The 24,334-nt window shown below is 35.2% G+C and overlaps 1 protein-coding gene across 2 annotated transcripts in view; it reads right to left on the bottom strand.

The window, feature by feature from the left end:
* Nucleotides 1-24,334, bottom strand: part of LOC150099811 (casein kinase I-like) — a 211,494-nt gene that overhangs the window by 107,558 nt on the left and 79,602 nt on the right. The gene's annotated exons all lie outside the window — the stretch shown is intronic.

Raw genomic sequence — 24,334 nt, 5'->3', positions numbered from 1 at the left:
GGAGCATTACCATACAGGAGCAGAGCCCTGTAGAAGGCCTGTGACCAGTGGCATGCTACAAAGCTCTGTATTTGGGCCACTACTATTTAATTTGTTTGTTAATGATATAGGAAATGATCTAAGAGGAAACATTCAGTTGTTTGCAGATGTTGCAAATTTAGGTAGAGCAATAGACAATAAAAATGTTGATATTGGTATTTTGGAATGAAAACATTACCAGTTATGTATTATACCATACTCCAGGAAATTAACGAAGCCAGAGATTTGGGAATGTTGGGGGATATGGATCTGAAGCTCAGAGAGCATATTGTAAAAGAGCTTATACGATTACCTGGTTATTGAAGAACACCCTGGTTCACTGTGCAAAGATTTGGTCACCTGGATTTTTGAAGGTATGGAATAGGTAGAGTGGATTCAGAGGTGAGTGAGCAGATCTGTGTGATGATCCATATGAGGGGAGATTGAAGATTTGTGGATTACAGAAGCTGGCTGACTGGCAGATAAAGGGGGAGAGACTTATAGGATTGATGTGAAGGAAATATTACAGTACATGAATAATGTGACAGAAACTAGGTCATCCATGGAAACTGAGTAACAGTGTGGTTAGCAAGGGGATGAGGATTAGATTTTTTGCTTGGAGAGTGATGAATGAGTGGGATAGATTACCAGAGTCAGTTGTGTGCATGCGGTTTGTTGGCGAATGATTTCAAGACAAAATATGACAGGTATTGTACTGACAGCTGATAAGTAATGTTTCTGAAATGGACTTCAAGCGATGAGTCTACAGACTACATGAAGGTGCCCATATGTAATAATAATAATTCATACAAATACTTGCTCCAAAGTTTTCTGATGATGTGGCCTAACTCTTATGCAAAAGCTTATCAAACGTATCCCTTCTGATATGCTTAAGATTTTTTGATTTTTGAGAAAACAAGAATAAGATTATATACAACAGGAATAAATCACAATCTCAGAATCAGTGTGTCTGAATAGCAGGCATTAAAATTATGCCCTTCAATGACCAGTAGTAAAAAACATCAAAGTTGAAGATTTTTCATATGTGGATGGCAAATCAATGCCAAAAACAGAATAAATCATAAGACTGTGGGTATAGAAATTTTGTAAACATGTTAGGTAGTAGAAAAATTTTACTGCCTGGTGTGAAACTATCACCCTGCTTACTGGAGACCTGAAATGACTAGAAAAAGTCCCATTTGGTATTTAGGTTATTCGGGGGGGGGGGGAATTAGCTGTGTTCTCCTACCAGGATCTTGGCTGACTAGCCATCAGTCATGCTTGTAGTATGTTGAGCACAGTTAAGCCTGGGATGCATTTCCATGGTGAGCTGGCAACCTACAACACGGTCAAAAACCCTGATGAAACTGATATAGATGGCAGGGCCAATATTTCGGTGAAGTCTGGAGGGCCATACCCAGGAAGTCTAAGTCTCATGCCTTCACGTGGATCCCCCCCCCATGGGAAACATGGTGTCGTAATGAGCTGGCAAAGTTGATACTAAGCATAGAGCTGGCAGAGTGTATAAAATGCATCTCCCAAGACGTTATGTGGCCAGTGTGGGAGATTAGGCCACAACTCCTCCACTACAATGCCAAGAAGAACAAAGAAAGGCCGTAAAGCCCAGGGCCAGAATGTGCAATCATTGGATATGACTAAATTTCCCCAACTATATGACTACTCTGATCGAAACCATTTAGGGAGACCAGTGAATGATGCAGTGAGGAAGCTTTCCCAAATAATAAGTAATACTGGAATAGCCCAAAGAACTCATAAATATAACAGTAATCCTCTTTTCCTCTATATAGGAACATTTAATTGTCGAACAATTAAGGAATAGGAAGACCTTACCATCTTACAGCAAGAACTAAAACATATTAAATGGGGCATCATAGGTTTAAGTGAAGTTTGCAGGCAGGATGAACATTTAATAAAACTAAAAAATGGAGACTACCTATACTATTATGGGAAAGCTAAAGGACAATACGGAGTGGGATTTCTAATTAAGAAAACAATTACGCACCTTATAGAAGAATTTGATTATACAGATGAAAGAATAATTGAAATTACACTTAAAATAAACTCTAAATTTAAAATCAGGATCATCCAAATATATGCTCCCACCTCATCCCACACTGATGAAGAGATAGATGCATTTTATGACTCACTGCAGCACACTCTAGATAAAAAAAGAAATAGTAATCAAAACTTTACTATAGTAATGGGCGATTTTAATGCCAAAGTAGGTCATCCCATTCACCAAATAGATACAATAGGGTCATACATATATGGTACAAGCAGCAACTCAGGAATGGCTCTTACAGAATTCTCTATCAGTAACAAGCTTTATGTTATGAATACATTTTTTAAGAAAGCCCTCAAAAGAAAATGGACATGGAGAAATAAATATTGGGATTTATTTTAATATTAAAATAAACCCCAAATTGGAAAGAATAAAACGGCTAAACAACAAAAAATCAAGAAGTTTTAACTTATACCCTATTGAAAACAAGAAGGATTACGAAGAAAAACTCAATCAAAAACTAGACTTAATAAATATATTTGAAGAAGACATAAAAATAAAATAAGCAAAAACCTAACGGAAGTAATAATCTCAACAGCCAACGAATTCAAAAACAACAAACAACAAAAAGACCATTTCAGAGGAAATCCTACAACTACTAAAAAAGAGACGAAATATGAAAGAAGACAAAAACTTAATTTCTAAAATAGAATATGCAGAACTATGCAAAACAATAAGGAAAAAGATGAGAAATGAAATAAGATCTTATAACACTAAAAAAATAAAAGAAACAATCGAAAACAATAAAAATATGAAAATACTAAGAAAATATTTATCAGTTGGCAAAAGTCAAATAACTGCAATAAAAGATAAGAATGGAACTACCATAAGGAACCAAGAACAAATCCTACGCAGGCCAGAAGAATTTTATAAAGAACTCTATAGTGATCCTTCAACAGCTAAATCAAATATAAATAACTCCTCTCCATCACATATGGAACTCATCCCCCATTCACTTCAGATGAAATAAAACAAGCATTAAAACAAATGAAAAATGGAAAATGTCCTGGTGAAGACATAATTCACATAGAATTAATTAAATGGGAAGGAAACAATATACCATGTCCCAAATTTACAAAATTTATGCCTAGAAGAGGGGAAGATATCGGAAAATTGGAAAATTTTCCGGTATCTTCTCTGATACTGTTATTTAAAAAAGGGGACAAAGAAGAAGTAAAGAACTAATTAGTATTCTCTCTAATCTGTACAAAATTCTCACAAAAGTAATAACAAACAGGTTAAAACCTCTTCTAGACTCATATCAACCAGTAGAACAAGCAGGATTCCATAAAGGCTTCAACACAGCTGATCATATTCATGCAGTAAAACAAATAATAAAAAAAAGCAGAAGAAAACCAATTGCCTCTCTGTTTAGCCTTCATTGATTATGAAAAAGCATTTGATTCCATCAAAACTAACACAATAATCAATGCACTCCAGAATCAGGGAGTTTCTGGAGAATATATAGACCTCCTCCAGGCAATACACCTCACTGCAACAGCAACAATCCAACTTCACATGAGGAGTAATAAAATATCAATTGAAAAAGGTGTCCAACAAGGAGACTATCACCCAAAATCTTTACAGCAGACCTTCAAGAAATATTTAATAATATAAACTGGACAAACCTTGGTATAAAAGTTAATAACAGAAACTTAACACATCTAAGATATGCAGATAATATAATTTTTGCAAACACTACAGAAGACCTTAATATAATGATAGAAGACTTATATCATGAAAGCAGCAAAGTCGGTCTAAAGATAAACAGAGAAAAAACTAAAATCATGTTTAATAACACCAAAAAACATAATAATAGAAAACAATTTTTTTGGAAAGAGTCTCTTCATATACATACTTAGGTCACCTCATTAGACTCCAAAAGGAAATAAATAGGAGAGTTCAACTTGCCTGGAGCGCATTCAGAAAATTGAAAAACATTTTTCAAAACGATGATGTCCCACTCTGTTTAAAAAGGAAGACATTTAACCAGTGTATATTTCCAGTCATCTCATATGGTTGCAAAACTTGGTCGCTAACAAGAGCATTGGCAAATAAATTAACAACAACTCAAAGAAAAATGGAGAGGTTGATGCTAGGCATCATATTAAAAGATAAGAAACGAAACACCTGGATAAGAAGCCAGACTTGCATCACTGACATCATTCTTCACCACAAGCGACTAAAATGGAAATGGGCCGGACATTTATCCAGAAGAGAAGATGAGCGATGGACCACCATACTTACGAACTGGATTCCTAAAGAAGGGAAACGAAGCCAAGGATGTCCTAAAAGAAGGTGGAGTGATGAACTGTCAGAGTTTATTGGGGAAAGCTGGTCAACCATTGCCAAGAACAGAGAAAGGTGGAAAGAACTGGAGGTGGCGTTCGTCCAGCAGTGGACAAAAAATGGCTGAAAAGAAGAAGATTCAGATTATGCAACATTCAGATCACCATTGGCACCAACATGAATGTATTGTAGGCTAACAGCCTTTTGTGGGGTGGGATTAACAATTGAAAAATAAAATATAATTAAAAAAAAAAAATCAGCATGTGCTTTAAAGAATACAATAATAAATATCACAAAGTTATAAAATAAAAATAAACTTAAACAAGTCTATTTTTATTTTATAACTTTGAGTCTATATGGAGGTGCCCATCTAGTCTGTAGACTTTTGTAGAATTATATTTTGGTCGTAAATATATAAAAATAATGAAAATGACTAGTTTTGCCATTAATACTTGTGACCTCTTCTGAGTTAGAACTCCATATAAATAAAATACAATAAAGCCATACATGAACTACACCAGTGTCCAAAAGCTAAGGATAAACTACATATTTACCTATATATAAAAAATTTTCATGACTACAGCCAAATGTTAAACTAAAGGTGAGTTACCCAGTCTCATATGGAGGTGGAGGGTTTTTCTCCTAGTAACTCAGTTTTTTCATCCTTCAAAACAGGCAAACCGGTCCCATGAACACGCACGACTACAGTCATAAAATATATACTACGGCAAGGAAGGTAATGGGAAACCACCTTACTCATAATCACCTCCCTAGTATGGTAGCATATAGCTATCCCCACCAGCTTTTTGGCTAGGGAAATAGGACAGGACAGCCAAATGTGGGCATAAATTTATTGCCAGCATACTAACACATTATTTTACACAAAAAATGTGTTATAAATTTTGTACAAATTAAACTGCAATATGTTTTTTGCAAAAGTTACAAATTTCCTAAGGATGTAGTTAAGGAATTAATGTACAGTGCTTACAGAAAACTATGCAGAGAGACATTTTAGTATGGATCATGTCCACCCTAAACTGTGATACAGCTCTCACAATGTCATACCATGCTTACCACAAAGTGATTCAGGAGTTCTTGAGGCAAACTGGCCCACCCCTCTTTCAGAGCAAGGATAAGGCCTCGTTTGTTTACTGGAGGGGAATTTCGAGCAGCAATGCATCTCTCTATTGTTTCCCAAACTTATTCTATGGAGTTGAGATCTGGGGAGCATGCTGGCAATTTGATTTGATTAATACAGTAATACAGTGCTTACAGAAAACTATATGGGGAAATATTTTAATTCGATTATATTCTTGGTCTCCAGAAGTATCTCCACGGCTCTTGTACGATGCAGTGTGGCATTGTCATCCATAAAAATGAATTCTTAGCCTATTGAAATATCATTTACCAGTCATAGTCTTTTGGACGTATAGGCCCACTTGTTGCAGATATCTTGCCACAATTTGTCAAGATATCCACATACCTGTGCTTGAATGGAGCTGACCTGCCATGGTGCATCGATTATATTTGGCTGTCATAACCAAAAATCTGTCTTCATGCTCTGTGGCAGAGTGAGGGCAACAGCTTAGCAAAGATCTGGAACACATTCCATTGGATTGAAATGCTGCCCAGAGCCTGAATACAAACCTACGTGAAATTCCAAAATCTCTGGCAATATCAGTAACTCTGTGGCCTTCTTCAAGCTTACCAATAATTTTTCCCCAAGTGAAATCATCTCAATGATGTCTTTGAGACATTACAAGACACCCAAGTTTGCAACTTTATTCTGTTACGAAAAGAGCTTCCTTGAAACACAATTCACTTAGTTCATCCTTTTGAGTGCTACCATGTGACTCCTTTGTGATGGATTCGAAAATTTGTATATGTGCCCTCTTTCCACTTGAAATTATCAGTTATACAAATTTCCATAAGCTGATTCATCTGAATTTGCAGTTGTAATCTTCAGAATAATGTTTGTCCTTATATTTTGTACACGAGTGTATAACAATGCTAAAAATAATGAAATGATTTCTCTTTTTAGTAATGTTATTGGTTCATGTCTTTTTTGTATCTATTTATATGTAGTTTTAACTCAAAAGAAGCCACAAGTATTAGTAATGAAACCAACTAGTTTCACTATCTTTATATCTTTATAATCAAAATAAAACCCAGTTTACTTTTATTTTGTAATTATACTTATTGGTTGAAAGTCTTTGTGTCCAATAGAAATATAATTATCACAAAGATGAATAACTATTTAGAGGACAGATAACAGGGAATAAATAAATTTAAAGAAAAGGTTATGCTGAGCTGGCATAACTAGGCAGGTGCAATGGATGCACAGGTGCAGGATCCAGGACAAAAAGGCCTGAAAGGGGACCTTTTCATTTTCAAATTCTGCCACCATTGGGGCCAAATGCCATAACATTTTTGGTTAAAGTTAAAAATTAACCAATCTATTTCTATTGTTTTTCTATTCTATTATTTTTTTTCCAAAATAAAAAAAGGGGGTTCAGAAATAAATTCTTGCACAGAGTCCATGAAAAGCTAGTTATGGGAATGATGCTGAGCATATCCTTTGTCAAATTATTATATCAGGTACCATGGAAAAGACAGTGAAAGAAAATATTCAGAAGGGATGCAATTATGAGTATACAGCATTTGTTATTTTTGGCATACAAACACTGAAGACAGAAAAAATGTACAGAAAATTGTCAGAAACCAGAAATGTTAAATAGCTTCTGGAAGTGCTGATAGTTGTTCTGAAATGCATTAACCGAAGTTATTAAAACATTTTTTGTTTTAATCACTTTGTAATTACAAGTGTTTTATTTATTTCAAATATACATTCGGCACAAAAAAAGTAGTTACATAATACATTTAGTTAAAAAATAAATTTACAAGATATTTTATTCATATTGTTCTTTTACTTTATTCAAAAGAATGAAGTTCACAGAATTATTTTCATGCTGTTTTTGGCAGAAAGACTTGGAAATAATTATGCATACAACAGATTTCTAGTTTAAGTATAGGCTGATATTATCAGTCACTAACCATTTGATACTGTTATGACATTATACTGTATGACTGAAAATTAGTAATTTATCAAAAGATATAAAATGTGATATAGCAATATTTTTCATTGCCATTTCTGAGATTAGTTTTTAAGACATCACAAATCACATGCAGTAGCTTCAAAAGTAATATAAATAATACTCCTTTTCAATAATACACATCCTATATATTCAACCTACATATACTATGTTGTATTCTGATTCCTTTTCCTGTCACAAATTACAGAATTATGAATATAGATATACACAATGTCAGAAGAACTGACAACAGGAACCATCAAGATAAGGAGCATGAATGAAAAGGAAATTGAACTTGCAGAAGACCTGGAAAAGTATCATGTGAACATAATTGCAGTAACTGACAGAAGACTAGAACAGGTGAGATCTTACTAAATAATAAATATAGTATGTTATATTTGGGAAAGGAAAGGAAGAAGTAGCTATAGCATATATAACTCTACTCAAAATTATCTTCTGAGCAAGAAATTTATGTGGGCTAACATCAAAATGGAGGTAATGGACAATGAAACTTATTTGTGCCTATGTTTCTGCTAAAGCACCAAAGGAATTTTTCAAGTCATTAGGAAAGGCAACTAACATAGAGAAAATGGAAAAACTGGTCCTTGTTGGGATCTAAACAGCAGAGTAGGAAATAAAATCAGGCATATAAAAATGTTTTGGTAGAATTTGGAGAAAAGGCCAAGGCTAATAATAATGGTAAGCACCTGCTGGATTTCTGTTCAGGATATGGATCAGTCATTACAGATACCATGTTTCAACATAAAGATATGCACAAGTTCACATGTATAGAAGACACAAGACATATGAAGAGTCTTTTTGACTACGTTATTGTTGATAGTGATATCTTCTAGACCAGGATACAGGAGTACACACAGGATTTGAAATTGGAAGTGATCATAACTTATTTTTAAGTACTGTAAAAGGAATCGAAGATGACAAAGGTGACATGAAACCTGAAGATAAAGATATTCAAGATGTCTGGAGTAATTACTTTGAAGGACTGTTAAATGAAACAAGTACTGGCAGAACAGTAGTAGAAAATATTCAAGAGGATGCAAACAGGAATAGATATCAATATTTGAGGTAGAAAAAGCTATCAAAAGCCAGAAATGTTGAAAAGCAGGTGAAGTAGATGATAGTCAACTAGAAATGCTCAAATACTGAAATATAAAAATTTTGCAGTAGCTACACTGCATAATTCAAAAATCCTGGATAAAAAATCAAATTCTGAATGATTGGAGTAGATCTCGCATGTCCACTTAAAAAATAGGTAAATAAAACTGAATGTGAGAATAACAGAGGAATTTCCCTATTAAGTGTTCCTGGTCAGATTTATACAAGCATATGTGAGATGGCGAGAAAAATTGTGGAAAAAAAAAAAAAAAAAAAAAAAAAAAAAAAAAAAAAAAAAAAAAACTTGGAGAAGAAGCTGGATTCAGGTTAAACAGGGTTTATCAAGATCAGATTTTCACTTTATGACAAACAGTTGAGAAATTGTGAGAATAGAAGGATTTGTACTTAAGTTTTGTAGATTTAGGAAAGGCATACAACAAAGTGCCAGAGAAAAGCTTTTCAACCACTACAATTATATGGGATAAATGGAACATTATACAGACAAACATCAGGTGTAAAAGAAGGGTTCACACTCGCTCCACTCTTATTCATCATCATATGGATCACATTATTAAAGAAAGTGGCATTAAATCTTCAACTACATCTTCTTTGCTGAAGATGTAGTTGAAGTTTTTTCTGTTCATGCTTGTTTTCAGCAAAGAATCTATAGAACAAATAAAATATTTCAGCTATTTAAGTATAGTTTTTGGAATATGGCAATTAAATATGGAAACAGACTAGAATAAACAAAGCTGGAGTGGTGGGCAGCTAAGTGAACAATTATGGAATAAGAAAGAAATTAGACAAAATACTAAACTAGCAGCATACAAGACAGCGTTCAAATCAGTTTTAAGTTATGGAGAGAGAGATGAGTTAGAAATAAAGCACTTGATCAAAGATTAGAGATCACAGACATGATTTCTAACAAAAATTAGGGGAGCACACACATGCATCAATGGCAAAATAATATTAAAAATGAAGATATGGAAAGGAACTTGTTTGCATTCAAGAATGTGTGAGCAGTGCTAATCTAGGGTATATTTTCTTTTAAACAGAATGGAAGATTGAAAGGTAAGTAATAAAAAGGCCATCAAGATGTAAGTGGATTGATTTACCTGAACTTTCAGTCTTCTAGAGCACTTTATCTGAAGTGCTCTAGAAGACTGAAATATTAGATATGACACTAAGTGTCATCAAGCTGATAAACCAATTTGAAGTCAGGAGATTAGTAATAAAGTAAACTTAATCATGCAGAACTGTCATGGTATCCTGTACAGCTCTTACAGATACATATCAGGAAATTAATGATGATAAATATATACAGTAAAGGTGCATTACAGCAAACAAAACTATAATGAAATAATATGCTATAACCAACTACAGAAAAGTCCAAGCTTAAGTCCCATAGAACCAGTGCTATTTTAAATTCACTATTAAAGAATGTAAAAGATGTAAAATTTCACTATAGCAAACTGAAAGGAGATAAAGGAAAAATGAAGAAAATGTAACAAAAGAAAATTGTGGGAAATGGAACAAATGGCAGGGATTCATACATTGCAGATAGAACGCAAATAATTGGGTAAGAACTATACACAAAGAGCACAAAATGACATGGAAAAAGTATAAATGCAAAGAATAATACGATACATAAGAAAGAACTAGAAGAGTAAAAAATTATAAAAATCTAGACTTAATAATACATTTTTACTAGTTCATTATCAAGATTTCAAGATCAAAGGTTCATTATCAAGATAATAGAAATTGTAGAAAAGATTTTTCACACACAAAAAAATCTCATAAATTTCACTTAATCTTTGAATTAAAAAAAATACTGTATACAGTGCAGTGTTTCTTTAATAGTTCTAAGAGAACGGTATCAATTTATTCCAGCTATATTAATTGGGTCTTCATTCAGGTAGATGACATTAACACCAACTGTGTTTATCACTTCTGTTCCTTTCCTCATTGTAAATGTTGACAATATAATGAATTTTTGAGTATATGTTTTTCTTTTAATGGTACAGAATGCACATATTTAATTTATCATGAATATTTTAGGTAAGTGACATTACTAAAGCTAATGTAACATTTCAAAATTTAAACATCAATTCTGGATTTTCATTTTTATAATTTCATACTTTTCCTTTTTCATATTGTCATTTTGTTATTTACTTATTTAGTGAATGGGAAAAGAAAAAAAAATAATGAGCAAAACTATATACAGACTGAGACTTCAGTCTTTTTGTGTGCTTTATGTCTGGTTCCCACCAATCCATATTGTTCTGTTGTTAGTGTACGATTTCTTTTGTTCTATTCCTCATGATTTTTCCTTTATCTTCTGCAATTTCCTTTGTGTTATTTCCCATAATTTCTTTTATTCTATTTCTGCCAATGTCCCTGTGATTTCTTCAGTTTCTGTTTAGGTAAGTGACATTACTAAAGCTAATGTAATATTTCAAAATTTAAACATCAATTCTGGATTTTCATTTTTATAATTTCATCTTATGATTTGATTTAATGCAATCCATATTACTTTTGTGTTTTTTTTTTCAAGGATTTCTTTTATTTCATGTGATTTCTTTACTTCTAATTCTGGCAATTTCCTTTTTCTGTTTCCCATTACTGTTTTATTTCTCAAGATTTCTTGTATTTCATGGTAATGGGGTGTGGGGGTTGTGTTTTTAACCTAAAAGCACTATAGAGAACCTTGTGTTATAAAGGATACTAACATGATTATATAGTGAATTTGGCAGGTTCTTTCCTAATACAGTAGACACAGCTTATTGTGATCACTTTGGGACAGTTGCTTTTTGATAACAATAACCGGCTGATAATATTAAGCAAAGGATATAAAAAATTGCATCATTTATTTCAATTTATTGTTATGCACAACTTCTTAATAAGCAACAACATAAAATTTATTCTGAAAACTAATCTAGTGTCATCTGTTTGAATATAGTAGTTCATGATTAAAAGGCATTATGAGTAGTTCATCTCATAATGCCTTTGGAACTTTGTTGCTCTACGTTGCACACCACGACGAAATATTTGTAGAGCTTCTTGCATCTGGGCATTGGTTGGAGGAGCCTCTAAAATTTGTTCTTCTATACTTGTAATCAGTTCACTTTCTTCTACTAGTTTAAAGTTCTCATTGGAAGCGGTCTGACATATTTCCGACACTGTCATTGTAGCCACCACTTCAGTGTTGTTATTAATATCCAACCCATTATCAAATTTTTCTTTTAACATACCGTCTGGGGTTTTATCAAAAATTTCATTTGTAAGATATTCAAATTCTTTGGAAGAAGGAGTTACTGAGTTTGTTTTAAAAAATCCATCTTTCTAGAAGTAATTTTCTATGGTCTTCTCTGAGACTTGCTTCCATGAGATTGCTACCAAATGCAATGCATCGAGAAGGGAAATCTTTCTTGCAATTGCACTTGCATCAGATTGGTCTTTTATATCAAGACCAGTTATAATTGTCGCATGAACTTCCCTTGATAATAAGCTTCAAAAGCTCATACGATGCCTTGGTCACATGGTTGAATTAACAATGTAGTGTTTGAAGGTAGAAAGATTACTTTGATGTTCTTTAACGATAAATTGTTTGTGTGTGCAGTGCAGTTGTCTACTAACAAGACAATTTTTCGCTTTAATTTAAGATCCCACCTTAACCAATTGTTGAAAATGGCATTAGTCATCCAAGCATTTGTACTAGAACAACAGGCAAACTTTTTCGACACTTTTGACATAGAGTGGCGCAGTATAATAAAAATTTTCTTCATGTTTGAATGTGGGATCAACCAACAGATAGGTAAAAAATTAACATCCTGGGAATTACAGAGAGCAGATGGAATGGAGAAGGTCACTCAAAACATCATGATCATGGGGATAACTGTGATAATGAAGACATCTCAGGCAAGAAGCCTTCTTGGTTATAATCTCATTAATGATAGGATACTTTCTATTAGACTTAAGGCTCAGCCTACCAATCGTGGTAGTTTATGCACCTCACACAGATAGGCCTGAAGAAGAGAGTGAGGAATTCTATGAAAACTCACAAACTGTTTTGGACTGCCCATCAAGGAGAGACATACTTTACATCTTAGGGGACTTAAATGCAAAAGTGGGAAAGAGTATGAGAGTCAGGCCATAGTGTGGCATGTTTGGTCTGGGTAAACGTAACACCCGTGGTGAAAGATTGTTGGAATTTGCCCGTGCTAACAGATTAGTTATTATCAATACCTGCTTCCAGAAACATCCACAACAAACTATACTTGGATATCTAACAGTGATAGGTCAAGGCACCAGATTGATTACATCCTGGCTCTCCAGCGGTGGAAGATGAGCATCTCTGACATGCATACTTGTCCTGGAGCAGACTGTGGTACAGACAATCAGCTAGTAAGAGCCAAAGTAAGACTAAGACTCCGAAAACTTCCAGGTCAGGCACATTCCACTAGATTGGATGTTAGAGTAATTCCTAGTGGATTCACAGAAGAAACATCAACTCAGTTGGATGATTTTTTGGAGACCAATGAGAAGAAATCACCAGAAATATTTGGGAAGGAGTCAAGGTGATAATACAGGATACAGCGAAGAAGTATCTCGGCCCAATAAGAAGACCAAGAGACCCATGGATATCAGATTCAACATGGGAACTAATGAAAAGAAGGCGGTTGGAAAAACAAAGAGAAGACATAGGGACTGAAGAATATAAGAGATTACATAGAGAAGTCAGAAGAGCCATCAAGCAGGACAAGGAAAAGTTATATACTAATAAATGTGAAGAGACAGAGGTACAGATGAAGAGGCACAATTATAAAAGGATGTTTTTATTTAGTTCGTGGCTTAAACACAAGTTTAAGCCCAAATTGAATGTCATCAAAGACAGAATAGTCAGAAATCAAAAACAGATGGAAAGAATATTGTGTACAGTAGAGTGGATAAAGAAAATGTGAAGCCCTCTCACCAGGAAAATTTTGATTTGATGGAACCTCCTCCACTCAGGCATGAAGTTGAAAGAGCAGTTAAGCAGCTTAACAGCAATAAGGCCCTAGGAGCAGATGAAATCCCAGCAAAGTTAATTAAGGCCACAGGGGATGGAGGGATAAGAGTGTTTCATAGATTGATTACAAGGATATGGGAGACAGGATCATGGCCTAGAGATACTGAAAGAGGTCAGTTTTCATACCACTACATAAGAAAGGTGATATATAGGTGTGCAACAACTATAGAACTGTTAGTTCTATAGTTGTTGCATGCCTACATATCAATCAAAAGACTACTCTTTTGACAAGTATACAGCATGTGAAACTGTGGGAAGTAATGAAAAGAATGGGTTTTCCTGAACACACTATCAGGCTGATAGCCACCTTGTACAGGGAGCAAGAAGCCACAGTAAGAAGAGGTGTTGGATTGACCGACTGGCTTCAAGTTGGAAAACGAGTTAGGTAAGAATGTTTACTTTCTCCTTACTTGTTTAGTATATATGCAAAGGACATCATGCATGAAGCACTGGATGAGCACAAGACAGGAAATAGGATAGGAGGTAGATTGATTGATAGTAGGTCTAATGCTAAAATAGGACTAATTCTTGACAAAGTTAACTAGATCAGTAATAACAGAGAACTTCAACTCAATCCTAGCAAGACAAAGATTATGGTTCTCAAAGGAATTACAAACAGGAAAGATCTTGAGAAACAAGCATACTTTAATGGAGAAAGAATTGAGGCAAGTCAGCAAGTCTGAGTATCTGGGATCCATTATTAATGTGAAGAATTGCTGTTCAGAAGATGTCAGAAGGATGTTAGGAATGGCTAAAACAATAGTAGGACCTATCTAAAATCTAGAAGGATGGATCTCCATGAGAACAAAGTTGAGGATTTTGGATGCAGTTGTTTTTCCCACAGCGACTTATGGATGTGAGACATGGAATCTAAAGAAGTCAGATAAGAAACGAATATCTGCTTTTGAGATGTGGTGTTACTTGAAAGGAGTACAAATGAAAGGCTGCTAGAAAGATCAGTAGAACTTTAAGGCTCCTTAAGGATATTGACAAGAGAAAGTTAAAATATTTTGGACACATTGAAAGGATGGAAGGAGGACTTCTCAGAACAGTAATAGAAGGTAAAGTTCCCTGAAAAAGAGGAAGAGGTAGACCATCAATGAGTGTGCGTGTGTGTGTGTGTGTGTGTGTGTGTGTGTAGTGACTGATCTTCAGAGAGTTGAGGCCTCCAGAAAAGGAAACAACAGGACTTCATGGCGAGGACTGGTGTGGCACATCACCGAGCATCGGAGTGACCATATGGCATCTGTAGATGCTGTATGGTCATATAGATAGGTGAACATATGGATAGATGAATATGTTTGTATACAAATTCTCTTGCTTTTTACACTTGTTAAACCATCCATCAGTTGCAGCGAAATTTTCTTTGCCCATTGTTTTTACAAGCTCTGCTTTTTGACGCATCAAAGGCCCATTAATCGAAGCATTCTTTTCATGAACATTACTAAACCAAAATTTTAATGCTAATTCAACTTCAGTATCTTTACCAGATCGGCCTCACTTCCGATCCATGTTCTCATTAGTAAGAGATGAAGCTTCAATGTTTGATCTGTTTTTTAAGATCTTAAACAAGAGTGGTTGTGAAAAATATTAAATGTACACCCACACTACACCAACTCATTTTGGACAACTTATCATAACACTACAAAATTCTTTGCTATTCTTGAAAAGATAAACGTTTACCTTTTAAACTTGCTTCTGCCATAATGCAAAGGGCTGTTTTAATGAGCACTTAAAGTTAAATTCATTTACTGAAAGAGAGCATGAAAATAAACTAAAAAAAAATCACAATTTGACTATATTTATACCCATCTGCATTTGACTGGAAGATACAAGATTTATGGAAGAATAAGATTAACACAAAATTCAGATTTCAACAAATGTTCTTTGTCAAATTTTCTGCTGTTAACCCTTAAATTTCTTAATTCTGAGATGCAAAATTTTAAACATTCGACGATTTTGATAACCATAACCAAAACTTTGATTATAATAGATGGAATATTTTTAATTCATTTTAAATGGTGTGGTTTTGGGGGTGCTTAAGGGTCAAAGCTGTATAATTAGAGACCTCCACATAGCCTTTAAAGGAATGCAGAGAACTGACCAGGGCTTCTGACGTAATGTCCAATCCTCACTTTATCGTGGTGCACCCTGTTAGGTATCCACCTGGATACTGAACAAATGAGGATGGCTGACAATTTGGGATTTAGCCGACCAAATTGTATTCTTACTGGCTTAAACCACAAAATTTAATGATGGTACAACATGACAGTATTTTATGCACGCCGGGGCATCACCCGGTTAAACAATGCCCAAGTTGTTTTTACCAGGCAACCAGCGAAAAGTCAGCTATTGGAACAAACCCTAAAACACATCCAAACTTAATATCATCAAGATCAGTACTAACAACATAAAAAGCCTGAATGTCAAAGAAATAGAGGAATTGGATAAGCACCAGATCGACATAATAGTGGTGAGTGAAACCAAAAAGATAAAATCTGATGAGATCTTTCTGAGCAATAAATACAAAATGTTATATTCAGGCAATGACAATCAATGAAAAGAATAGCCATGGTAATCAACACTAAATATGAGGCTAATCTTCTTGAATGGTAGGCAATTTCAAGTAGAGTGATGTGGACAAATATGAGAATGGGGAACTGGACAATGAGACTTATTTGTGCCTATAGACCCACAGAAGGTTTTACTAAGGTAGAACTGCAGGAATTTTTTGAGGCTTTAGAGAAAGTAACTGACACAATGAAAAATGAAAAGTTGGTCCTTGTCAGGGATCTAAATAGCAGAGTAGGAAAAGATTACCAGACATACAAAAATATTTTGGGAAAATTTGGAGAAAATAGCAAAGTTAATAATAATGGCAAATACTTGTTGATTTCTGCTCAGGATATAGACTGGTTATTACTAACACCATGTTCCAACATAAAAATGTGCACAAAATCACGTGGAGAGAAGATGCAAGGAATAAGAAAAGTCTCATTGACTATGTTATTGTTGATAGTGATGTTTTCTCTCTGGTGCAGGACACTAGTGTACAGAGGATTTGAAATTGGAAGTGATCACTATTTAGTCTTGAGTAGGATAAAATTGAATCTCATATTGAAAAGAAGAACATGTAAGAAAGATTTAAAGCGAATAAAAGTTGAGCAACTCTCAGATGTGAACTGTAGACTGAAATATACAAACATTATTCAAGAAAAAATGAAAGAGTTTGAGAACAGGAAATAAACCTTCAGAACTTGCCACTGAGATTCAGTGGCAAGTTCTGAAGAAAACACTGATTGATTCAGCCAGAGAAGCATGTGGGAGGTTGTCTTTAAGGATAGAAAAAGCAGAACTTCATGGTGGACACAGGAAGTAAAAGAGGCAGTAAAGGAAAAGAAGAAAGCATATCAAAAGTTCCTGGCAAATAAGTCAACTTGTGCTCTTAGAGAATACAGAGACAAATGTAAGAAAGCTAAATGCTGTGTAAAACTAGCTAAACAAAAGTCATGGGAAGACTTTGGTAAGAATATAGAAAATAAATATCAAGAAGGTGGCAAGATATTCTGGAGGTTGTTGAAGAAGCTCAGAAATGGAGGAAAAAGTGCTATAAAAGGAATCAGAGATGATATGAAAACTGGAGAAAAAGATATCCTTTAAGTATGGAGTAATTACTTCAAAAAATTGCTAAACGAAACAAGCAGTGATAATAGCACAGTAGTAAAAAAAAACTGACCAGGCATGCAGTCAGGAATACATAAACATACTTGAAGTAGAAAAAGCCACAAAAGCCTGAAATGTGGAAAGGCAACAGGATTAGATGATATTTGACCAGAAATGCTCAAGTATGGAGGTATAAAAGTCTTACAGAGGCTGCACTGCATAATTCAGAAGGCCTGGACAAAGGGAAAAATTCCAGATGATTGCAGTAGAGCTCTCATAGTACCCATATATAAAGGTACACATATACAAATATGTTGGGAAATCATGGGAATATAACAAAGATTGGTTATATTCCCAAGATTTAAGTTTTGTGGATCTGGAAAAGGCATATGACAAGGTGCCAAGAGAGAAGATATTCTAAACGCTACGGTTATATGGTGTAAATAGGGCATTATATCAAGCAATACTTAGTCTTTATTATTATTATTATTATTATTCGTGACACCTCCAAGGAGTCCGAAGACTCATCGCGGGAGGACACCTACTATACAACTGTCTCAACCACTACACCGAACCTCTACTACCAATCATCCCCGTCAATGCCATCTACTGTCCACCACCACAAGTATTTTTTGTCTGTAAATTGCGTGTATTCTGAAGGGCCGATTTGTCTGTACGGGATGAAAAACCTGAGTTTCCGGGAGAAAAAAACCCTACTACCCCCGTATGAGATTGGCTAACTCACCTTCGATTGAAAAAGTCCACATAATGATTCCTCGTGTCACGACGAGAACTTATCCCTATTCCAATCGAAGGGCACAGTGTACCGTCGTTCTTCCAATTGCGCTACAGAGGCGCTTATTTGAAATTGTAAGTCAGCAGCTATAATTAAAGGAAGTACAGGAAGATGGTTTAATGGTAAATCTGGTGTTTGACAAGGATGTACGTTATCCCCTCTGTTATTCATTATCTATATGGATCATATTATGAAGGAAAGTGGTATCTTTGCTTTATGCAGATGATGCAATACTTCGAAATAAATCCACTACAAGTCTGCAAGATTCTCTGACTAAATTGAATGACAGTTGTAATAGATATGGTATGAAGGTCAGCAATAAAAAGACAAAGTCAATGAAAATAAGGCAGAAACATTGAAAACATGAACTGCATCCTGAATGGTGAAAACCTATAGAACAAGTAAAGCATTTCAGCTACTTAGGCACGATTTTTAGTGAAGATGGTAAATTAAATATGGAAATAGACAACAGGATCAACAAAGCTGGTATGGTAGGAAGTCAACTGAATAAATTTATATGGAATAAGAGAGAAATTAGTCAAAACACTAAATTAGCTATATACAAGACAGTGTTAAAACCAATTTTAACTTAGGAATCTGAGAGCTGGGTTAGAAGTAAAGAACTTGACTAAAGATATGTAGTAGAGACTGCAGATATGAAAGTCCTGAGAAAGATTAGGAGCATGAACAGATGGCATCAATGGCAATATCATATTAAAAACAATTAAATAAAAATCTCTGGAGGAGATATAAATGTAGAAGGTATTTTCCCTTGGGTATAATAAATGTTAAAAATACCAAGCAATTTTAAACCTGGTTTACTCCATTTCCCAAGTTATTATACCCAAGGTAAAATACCTTCTACATTTATATCTCCTCCAGAGATTTTTATTTAATAAGGTTAAAACACCTTATGGCAACTTGTTCTGGTAAAATATTTATAAGCTCTGTATTACTAAATCTTGGTATTTCTAGCCTAGCTCCCACTGATGAGACCTCAATAAAGGTCGAAACCGGTCTGGGTAGTGGCCTCTTGGCATCAATGGCAATATCATATTAAAAACAATTAAATAAAAATCTCTGGAGGAGATATAAATGTAGAAGGTATTTTCCCTTGGGTATAATAAATGTTAAAAATACCAAGCAATTTTAAACCTGGTTTACTCCATTTCCCAAGTTATTATACCCAAGGTAAAATACCTTCTACATTTATATCTCCTCCAGAGATTTTTATTTAATAAGGTTAAAACACCTTATGGCAACTTGTTCTGGTAAAATACTTATAAGCTCTGTATTACTAAATCTTGGTATTTCTAGCCTAGCTCCCACTGATGAGACCTCAATAAAGGTCGAAACCGGTCTGGGTAGTGGCCTCTTGCCTTTAATACAAAACATCATGCATCCCCTTCTTGGAGATGTGTTTTGGCATTAAGGGTAAATATTAAGATTAGTGATCAGAGCTTATGCCACCTTTACCACGAGTTGCCTTGGTCTTGCACTACCTGTAGGATCAGCTAGACTTGCATCACTTGCAGGTGCAAACTTGACTTGTTTGTCTGTTTGCTTACTTGGGAAATGGAGTAAACCAGGTTTAAAATTGCTTGGTATTTTTAACATTTATTATACCCAAGGTAAAATACCTTCTACATATATATATATATATATATATAGATAGATAGAAATTGTAGGGAAAAAAATAAAGAAAACTGCTGGATATACCATACGGAACCAAATAAAAGCATTGGTTTCAATCTCTAAATATAAAACCGATACAATATTACATAAATAAATATAGATGGAACTTTTTATAAAAATTAATTCATACATGAGAGGTAGAAAAACCTATAGCCCATCAGTGCCACATGTGAGGCAGAGATGAGGGTTGAGAAATCTAGTGACATTTTTCTTGAAAAGATGAAGGTTATAGTTCGGGTGGAAACACTTTGTGAGGAAGGCTGTCTCACAGAAGAGAGAGGTGGATGGAATAAATGAGGAAGAGAAGTATGGAGTATCTGCAGTTGGACTGAAAAGGTATGCCAGCTCAGTGGAGCAGTAATCATAAGTACCTATAGAAAGGAAAGAGCTAAAACAGTACAGGAAGATAGTGGCTGAAATGAATCAGTGAGGAAGAGATCATCTATCAGTCAAACTGCTCTCTCTTCTGGATGGCATCAACAAATGTTAGGGATGTTTTTTATTTTTATTTGGTGAACCATCTGAAATGTGAACATCAATTTACGGATGGGAAGATTTAGAATGTGTGCACAGGGTTAGAAGCTGGATGGGTGAAAAGTAGCATTCAATGAGTAGAAAAAATGTCTTGTTTTTTTAGAGGCCAGAGGTAAATTTTAGTCCAAGGAGTGAGATCTGTTCCTGTCTGGTGTTAGGGTTATAGGAGTGGTGATCTCTTTCGCAAGAAAAAGAGAAATTCCTCCCTCTACTGAGGATAATATAGAGATCAGTATTTAAAAAGGTGCTGGTTGTAGATTATTTCGAAGTTTGGGACTGTCTAGGCACTGTATGGTTTACTGAATGAGTAGGAAGAATGAAGCGTGCTATTATTATCTGAGACCTCCAGGAAGTCAAGGATTCATCGAGGAAGGTTATAAATCACCTAAACCAGCTGTCATATTTTCCCTTAAATTCATTCACGCTAGATGCACTCACTACCCCTAAAGATCAACTATTCCACTCACTCACTGCTCTCTGGGAGAAAAACCAAGCTCTTACTCCTTTCTTGACTGTGAACAAACTTAACTTCCAAGGATGTCCCTGTGTTCTCTCCCCACCTTCCATATAAAGAAAAATTTCATCAGATGATATCCTATAACACCCATTCAAAAGTTTACAGACCTCTATCATATCGCCCCCCCCCCTCTTTCTCCTGTTTACCAGAGTCTGTAATCCACATACTCACAATCTGTCCTCATAATCTAAATCCCATAATCCAGATATAATCTTTTTAATTCTTCTTTGCACCCTTTCCACAGCTTCTTTATCCCCTTGGAACCCAGGAGACCAAATCTGCACACAATAATCCAGGTGTAGTCTCATCAAAGCCTTATAAAGAGGCAAAATGACTTCCTCATCCTTACATGTCAAGGTGTTTGCTTCAACATCGCAATTATCCTGAGTTGTATTTGCAACTTTTGCTTTGTGACCTATGAACTTCAAATTCCTATCCACCAATATGCCAAGATCCCTTGCCTCCTCAGTTTCTTGTAGTATAATATACCACTGGAACTCTAATCATGCCAAAATGCATAACTTTATGCTTACTAACATTAAACTGACATCCATTTCATTTGCCCAAATTTCCAGTCTATTCAAATCATTTTGTAATTGATGAATATCAGTAGCATCCCTGATTGCCCTGCCTATCTTTGCATCAACAGTAAACAATTGCAGACCTGATGTTAAATGCTGCCTGATGTGATTAATGTATAGATTGAACAATAATGATCCAAGGACCAAACCCTGAGGTACACCACAGGTCACCTTAAATCTGGTAGATTCACACCCACTGTATACCACTTTTTGATATCTGTCTGCCAACCATCCCTGATCCAAGTCTAGAGTTTATATTCCAATCCTGTATTCTCAAGTTTATGCAACAGCCTTTTGTGTGGTATCCTATCAAATGCCTTAGAAAAATCCAACTTTATCATAGTGTATCCATTCCCTTTAACTCTCCATAACACTGTTATAAAATATGAGCAAATTGCTAAAACATGACCTTCCTTTAGTAAACTGATGCTCTTCCTTGCAGAATGTTTGTCTACCCATTTCTGTATGTCTAAAATCTTCACTACCACCTCGGATAGTGATAGGCTGGTAGTTAGCCACATCAGTTTTCGCACCACTTATAAAATGAAACTATACATTATCATATATTCCTTCCATTCCTGTGGTATCATTCATAATCTGAGACTCAAATTATACAAACATGTGAAAGGCCTAGCCAAATCGTCTGAACATTCCTTTATTAAATGGGCTGATATTCCATCTGTCTCTATAGACAAATTCTTATCCAGGTTATGCAACAGCTCTTCAACCTCATTTTCATGAACCGCTAACTCTTCATCCAAATGTAGTAGCACTATGCACCATGTTACATACACTTGGTTGATATATCTTAGCAAAGTGAGCACTCATTAACTGAACAATTTCATTAGCTTCAGACACTTGAGTAGCATCTGCAGATTCAAACTTGCCGCTACATGGGACATTGTTACCATCATTGTTTTCTTGTGTTTCAACCCTAACTGGACTTAAGTCATCTGATATCATTTGTAGCACTCTTCCTCTCCCATCTCTTCTGTCATTCCTAAAAATAGTATACACATTACACTTGATCCCACTTACCATATCTGATTCTGGTAGCCAAGTTTCACTAATGCAAACAATCTTAGGCCATGTCGTATTCAAAAAGCAATGAACTTAACCCTTTTGTTTCTGATGCTCCTGGCATTTGTGTATAGACATAATAAATTACCAACTAGCCTATTTTTATATTATAATTAGATATGCAATCTATAGGTCTTGTTCTAATTTCTCTTTTCCCTCCTCAGACACTTAAAAGGTCTATACCCAAAGCATATTTTTCCACCCCTTCTCCACATACATAACCATGTTTGAAGACATGTCTTTATCACATCTGCATACCATAGCTGAACTTTGACACACATTTTTCCCATTCTAGATTCCCTAACTCTCTGCATTAGGTCTCGTATCAAGAAATAATTTCCCCAGGCTCCTGATGCCAAATGAATTCAAGTGCAGGCCATCCTTTCTTATACAAGTCTTATCTGCCATCAAACACACCCCACACATTTATAAACTCGCATCCATTTATTCAATACAGCCTGCATGTGAAATCATTTGCTATTATCACCATCCTATTATCCACAAAGTTGTTGGGATAAGTTATCTATATATAGGAGACAGGGTAGATGATATAATGGAGCCCTATGGCATTCCTGCAGGAGATGCATGAAGACAGGAAACCATCCACATAGCATGCAGTGAATGGTCAGAAAGAAAGCTTGCTTAACCTACATCATCTATGATGTAGGTTAAAAAGTTAGTCATGGATCTAGTGTGGCAGAATTCACACAGGTGGTCACTGATTTACTGGTAGGCCTCTAGGTAGTGGAGAAGGTGACTGTTGAAGACTTTCTCCATTATTATGGAGAGGCTGAGGTGACAGTGATAAGTAGGTAGTTGAATGGCAGACTCATCTGCATGGAACAGGCCAGACACATACTTGTTTTCACACAGTAGCCTAAGTGTCAACTGAGTATAAAAGATTGCATAAAAGATGATATAACAAAGGGGTTAGTTCTGGAAAACAATTGGAGATGCCATTAGGACCAGAAGACTTTTCAGTGTCTAAGTTATTTAGTATTAGTATTTATAGAAACCTAATGGACAATACTTGCATGCCACATCCCATCATCTATAAACTGAGTAACTTAGTATGTTGTGCTCAGATACCTCTACCAGCATGTCTAAAAATGGTAATGATCTGTTGCTTTCTAATTCAAAAGTGAATTTTATGTTATGGTGAAAACTGTCTAGGCATGAAACAAATTCTTGTAGTTGGTTAGCAGAGCCAGGCCAAATGATGAAAGTATCCCTGGCATAATGTAGCCACACTTCAGGTTGTACTCCATGCTGCACTAAGATGTTTTTCTCAAACCATTCCATGAACAAGTTTACTAGCACAGAGACAAAGAGGAGCCCACTGTTAGTCTTTCAAAAATTTCTTACTGGAATTGAAAGAAGGCATTGTTGATACAGTGCTTAAAAAAGTTCCACAGCATCTGGTGGAAATAGATCTTGGAGTACATGTATAGTTTCTATTCCAGGTGAACCAATTAGTGATGTCAAGACTTGCAAGTAGGTCAGTTGCATGCTACATCTCATTACGATCTAGCACAAAAATCTGGCATTATATGAACCCTGAGAGAGAGCATATAAAATCTCGCAGTATAGACAAAAGAAACCAAGAACTTGATTACCTCAATTCTATCCCTACCAAAGAATAGCTATACTATTCTTTGTCAACAAAATCCAAAGTCAAACCCCCCCCCCCCCCGAGAGGCAACCAGATGAACATGGACAAACAAGTTTTCAGAAGAGCAGCAATTCTTCCCTATATTTAATCAGTCATGGACAAGATTTAAAAGTTTCCTTCTACTCCTTTA

Source organism: Typopeltis vanoorti, chromosome 14 (assembly GCF_054136105.1).
Source record: "Typopeltis vanoorti isolate ZY-2024b chromosome 14, IOZ_Tvanoo_1.0, whole genome shotgun sequence".
NCBI lineage: Eukaryota > Metazoa > Arthropoda > Arachnida > Uropygi > Thelyphonidae > Typopeltis > Typopeltis vanoorti.
The sequence above is the reverse complement of the archived record's forward strand: the minus strand, read 5'-3'. Positions and strand labels throughout refer to the sequence as shown.